This window comes from Triticum aestivum, chromosome 7B, assembly GCF_018294505.1.
Source record: "Triticum aestivum cultivar Chinese Spring chromosome 7B, IWGSC CS RefSeq v2.1, whole genome shotgun sequence".
Classification (NCBI taxonomy): domain Eukaryota; kingdom Viridiplantae; phylum Streptophyta; class Magnoliopsida; order Poales; family Poaceae; genus Triticum; species Triticum aestivum.
In genome coordinates this window covers 203,831,166-203,837,010 of record NC_057813.1, presented here as the reverse complement: position 1 = coordinate 203,837,010, position 5,845 = coordinate 203,831,166, and the positions used below count along the sequence as shown (strand labels likewise).

Genomic DNA, 5,845 nt, shown 5'->3' with positions numbered 1-5,845 from the left:
TCGCTCTGGATCTCAACACCTCCATGCACAGCAATCCCAACTGACGGCAAGTTAACTGAACAACACCTCGTTTGCAACACTGAAACCGACCAAGGCTAGGCTGGACATGTGCCGCCATCAACAAAAAACAGGCAGCTGAAGCTGGGGGATTTTTTTCGAAGAAAAAACTTATGTCATGTTGTTCTCATAATCTCATGAATAGAAGATTCTCTGCTACAAATCTTCTTTTTCACTCTCACCAGGATGTGCTAGGACAAAAGAACCAAAGGTACATCCAAACCCATCCCCTCCACCTGACCAATTTTCTGCTGCTCACCGCTGAATACAAGTTATAGACTTCTCCCTCTGTGGATCCCAAAAATAATTCGAGATACAAAAAAACATTTTTCTTCTTCTTCATATAATGTGCAGTTCGATCAACAACTTAAAGTTGTTAACTTGAAGAAATCTAGTTAGTAAATTGATAAAAAAATATTTCTTTATCATTCAGGCTCAGACGAGTTAATTAGCACCACCAGAAGTGTCTTACTATTTGTCAGACTGCCAACATGTGTTAAATTAGAGATTCGGCAGGCACAAGGATCAATGATATTTGAACGGAAAACCAAAAGAACATCACTTCAGATGATTTTTTAGAACTTTTAGCTATGATAGTCGGTAATTAACCTATCTGTATTGATCTATCCATGTTATTCACGCACTTGCCGGGCGTAGTGACACAACAAGTAGCCTTAGACACCAATGTGCTGATCACGAAGATATCCTTCTGTTTCCTCTTGCAATGGCAGCTTCAAGGAAATGCCAGAGAAGCAAATGGCTATACGCAAAATAACCTGACACAAAACAGAGACAAACGCAGAGACAAACATTGATCCATGAGTTAGTGTTGTAGAGAGCATCAGCAGTATGTGCCACTCGAATTCTGGAATTACTTACCTCGGAGATGAGCACAAAGTTAATGGTCAATATTGTGATGGATCAGCATCCGTAGTAGTTTTCTGCATCAAAGAAATTACAGGCTCAGAAATTAATTACCACACGAAAGTGATAATCACATTTAGTAGAGAACATTGCATTCCAAAATAGAAATTTCGATTTGCACTTTCACCTCCCGCTCCTTAGATATGTACTCTCTCCGTTCCAAAATAGATGACCCAACTTTGTACTAAAGTTAGTATAAAGTTGAGTCATCTATTCTGGAACGGAGGGAGTAGATGTTAACAAGTCAAAGTAGATGACAAAAAGATCAAAGAATTTACCACTTGGAAGTGAAAATCGCATATTCAGTAGAGAAATCTGATTCCTAAATAGAAATCTGCAAGCTTCTAAAAAATAGTTTTGTAGGTAACTCAAACCAAGATACACACAATGTACTCTAATAGCACGCAAGCTTATAAAAAATGTTTTGCGGGTAAGTAAAACCAAGATATGCACACTTTATTCTAATAGCTGAAAATATAATACTCCCTCCGTCCCATAATGTAAGACGTTTTTTGACGCTACTCTAGTGTGAAAAAATGTCTTACATTATGAGACGGAGGGAGTATATGTTATAAACACAATTTGAAGGAAAAATAAAACTGCAACAAACTGTAACACTAATCAAGGTTTTCAGTATCATGTTGTGGTACCAATTGTAACCCTTTTTATATGAAAATTTAAGAAAGACTAAGGTTTCAAAATATATAGTTGAGCATGCATAATTTGTTATGCTACAAAGATAATAACTGTTTGATATTTTGAACTGAGATGTTGTCAGGGAGTAGGTCTCCTACTATCAAATATGCATACCATGTTCTCTTTCGTTATCCATGTCACTTTTCTAAGAACAATTACCTCTAGACAGGAATCAAAATCTTATTATGAACTTGTAGCATCCGGGGTAAGTTACAAACCTGAGCAGTCACTCAAATTCAGTAGAAGTATAAATGATAGTAAATGCCATAATCCTATGTTGATAACCTCTAGTTGCTTTTTTAACAATTTAACACATAGTTGTTTCATGAGGAACTTGAAGTATAAACCAAAATATATGGGATCCTTTAAACTAAGGGGACATTCATTCAATTTGTACTGATGCACACATTGTTGAGAAAACTGTTCTACATACTCTTATCCTCTCATGAGCAAACATACACATGATGCGCACAAATTATTTCTAATTTTGTGTTCTACTCCCTCCGTTCGGAAACACTTGTCGGAGAAATGGACAAAAATGGGTGTATCTAGAACTAAAATACGTCTAGGTACACTCATTTCTTCGACAAGTATTTTTGGACGGAGGGAGTACTTCTTAGATTGTGTCTTTCTCAATCTACACTGGTGCCTTGCTCAGATTGCTACTTATTGAATTATGGCAATGTAGAACTGATTACCCATGTTAGCAAGCTCTGCTCTGGTTTAGGCCTCGAAGCATCATAGATTGTTCTCCTGGTGATCAGCTCCAGCAGAAGAACACCAAACCTGTACATGTCGGATTTTATGGTAAGCTTACCACTTTCAGGCCAAACAATTAGATCCATGCATTAAATCGGCAAAATAATATATAGATTGCAGATCAGATGCATTACGTATTCCGATAAACCATAACAGGAGAAGAATCTATAAAGCTCTGTAAAGCTGTCATGATCTTAAGAACCGGACTTTGTACTGCTAATTCATAACATCCATATGCATGTGGCAACAATTATGCGTCTCTGTAAAGCTTTCATGATCTTAAGAACCAGACTTTGTACTACTAATTCATCAAATCCATATGCATGTGGCAACAATCATGCGTCTACTTACAATAAAAATTGCTCCAAATGACAAACAACCAATGCACGGACACCAAAGCATAACAGATTGCCAAGTAATCTGTACTAAGTACTATTTACAAAACTACTTGCCATTAAATATATAGTTATCTCAAACATCTTGGAGGTGCGTAACAGAAAACAATGAACCATCTCTGTTATATTTGCAGCAACCTATCTTATATGTTATTTATTACATAATGTTATAAAGTGAACCACAAGTATTAAAAAAACTCTCAAAGAGTAGAATGCTATTTCAATGCACACAAAGTCGTATTTTGTATGAAATTGCGCCCAGATAAAATTGGTGAACAATTTGATCCATGTAAACAAGTAAAAGAAAATGTAGCCTTTTATTTTTTTTTAGGAAATATCAACAATCTAGTTTTACTGAAGATTTTCAGCTTCCAAGATTAAATAAATGAAGCAATAAGCATCTTAGAAACCAAGAGGACTACATCAACATTAACACACTCTTGAATCATCAATCTGTTGTAGTATGCCAGAAAGAACTACAGGAAGAAAATCAGTATTGGAACAAAAAATAAATGAACATTCTGTTAGCATTTTCATAGTACATTATATGCATTTTTCATTAGTATACTTGATAGAATTATGATGCTTTTCTTACAAAAAGTACCATGCAGAAGCTATCCTAGCAACTTACATCATTGCTTCGCTCGGATCAGCTTCTCAATCTGCCTAACGGTATGAGAAAAGAAAAACATCAAAGCATGTCCATTGTCAGCATTAGCCAGATTTACAAAAAGGAATTGTACTCCTAGCTTGATACATGTTAGCTCTTCCAGCACCAGAGAATACTAAAACTGAATGCAATTTCATGATCACATAAAAGTATATTTATGTAGCAGCAACATATACCATAATAGCTTCAATAATAGGATTGGTAGCTAATCACATTACAGCTAACGGCAACTATCCAGTGGCTTCAATAATAGGATTGGTGCCTAATCACAACACAATTTGTGTTAGTAACAACCCATGCAGAATAGTGGCATTTAAACCTAATAAACATGTGACCAATAACAATACTTCAAAGTAATCCAAGATGACTACCTCTATGAGGTCTGAGGTTAAATCTACATAAATAAATTACAGAAAGAACAATACTTCATGGGGTGGTGAATAAACCAAACCTACCATAGAGCCCTTTCGATCTGGCATTGCTAGCCATCTGGGAGGCGCATCCATTGGCATAGGGTAGCAGGCCGCCAGCTCCTGGCCGTTCTTCTCCTCTGCCGAGATGAAGAGGGCCTCTGCTCGGTGGAAGCCATCGACGTGATGAACAACAAGTCAAAAAGGAACTGTAAAAGGAAGGAATCTAGAGGAAAATCTGCCCCAAATCAGATCAACAATGAAGAAATCCGCCATTGTTTTGACCGCGAATTAGAATAGGCAAGAGGGGAAATCAACAGAGAACAAATCACATGGGAGAGAGGAGAAAGGCAGTGGAGCCTACCTCGTTGTGTATCGTGGCGTCGAGCCAGAGCGGCTGGTCGTGCCGTCATGGGAGGAGGCGCTCCATCGAGGAGCTACCACTGGTGCCATGGCGTCAAAAGATCTACAGCCAGGGATGAGATGAGGATACGCCGCCAGACTCCCTCTTCCCCTTCCCGTGTGAGCTCCTTCTTTCACTCCCTCGATTCACCTGTTCTCCTACTCCCTCTCACTTGTTGCCCTCCATCTCTGGAGGATCCATGGCGCTGGAAGCTAGTGGGGCAAGGTGACACTCGCAGGAGGCAACGCACAGTGCAGGAGGGATGGTGGCAGTCCAGCAATCTCGTGGCTTAGCAGGGACCGATCCATGATGCTGCCTCAAATCAAGCGCCGACGCCCTCGCCCTTCGCCTGCAGGTCGCCGACGCTGGAGAAGCTCGCCTCCGTCCCGCATGTCACGGACCCGGTCAGAGATGAGGGGGTGGATGAGATGTGGGAGGGGGGCACAAGAGGATGGAGGAGGAGCTGGGGAAAAGGGGAAAGGGTTGCGGGCGGCTGTGGAGGAGCCACTGTGGCATTTGGTGGGGTGGTGACGAATGGGGTGTAGTGCGTGCGGCGCACAGGGATTGGACGCTCTCCCTCGCACGTCGCGCGGTTCCCGCGCTTTGGACGCTCTCTCTCTTGGATGTCGCGTGGTTTCCGCGCTCGCGTCAGCCACAGAGAGACATATGACTGCTCACGTACGACCACGCACAGGCAACACACTAGTTGACTTATACCCATTTGAAAAAACCCACAAGCAACAAGCTGAACTATAGTAGCAAAAGGGCCACAACTCAGCCAAACGTGAGAGCAAAGCAGAATTAGCATTTTTTTACCACGCGGTCAACTGATCCAACGTCCAGCGGCGAAAGTCAAAGCCAATCTGATGGCCACAAACGTGCCAATCCGGGGGAGCTCTGTGGAGGAGGGTCGGCTAGCATCCTTTTTATGTTTAAATGCTTTTTAGAGGTGATAGTATTGAGTAGGATAATTCTTTGAATATGCTATCTCGTTCAAACGGGGGCCAACTCGCCCGACCATGGCCCTTCACGGGTCGTATGATCCATGGGTCATGCACGGGCCGCCTGATCCATGGGCCTTCATTAGGCCATCGGATCCATGAGCCTTCATTGGGCCGCCGGATCCATGTGCCTTCAATGGGCCGCCGGATCCATGTGCCTTCAATAGGCCGCCGGATCCATGGGCCTTCGATGGGTTGTCGGATCCATGGGCCTTCTACGTCTCATAGGATCCATGGGCCTTCTACGTCTCGTAGGATCCATGGGCCTTGTTAGGGCCGACTCATTTATGAGTATTGTACGGGCCTTTAATGGGCCATAGACGGGCCTTTAATGGAAATCGTACGTTTTATTGCTGACCATAACGGGCCGTTAATAGGCCGTATTTGGTGATGCTATGATAATGGCCCAACAGATTAACGGGCCACAAAAGGGCCGACTGTAACAACGGGCTGAATATGGCCCACAAGCAGAAGATGACAGTAACGGGCCGTAAGTAAACGAATGCCGGAAATGAGCCCAAGAATAAATG

General features: G+C 41.9%; 1 long non-coding RNA gene across 4 annotated transcripts; it reads right to left on the bottom strand.

Moving 5' to 3' along the window:
• Positions 1–460: 460 nt before the first annotated feature.
• Positions 461–4,857, bottom strand: LOC123156127 (uncharacterized). 4 transcript variants are annotated; one of them, XR_006477855.1, is made up of 6 exons: positions 4,276–4,856; positions 3,957–4,070; positions 3,463–3,763; positions 2,376–2,463; positions 937–998; positions 461–833 (listed from the first exon to the last, which is right to left on the bottom strand). It is a non-coding gene; the product is annotated as an uncharacterized lncRNA (long non-coding RNA). The 4 variants fall into 4 exon arrangements; XR_006477853.1 differs by having other exon boundaries at positions 3,463–4,070; positions 4,276–4,857; XR_006477854.1 differs by having other exon boundaries at positions 3,957–4,855.
• Positions 4,858–5,845: the final 988 nt, after the last annotated feature.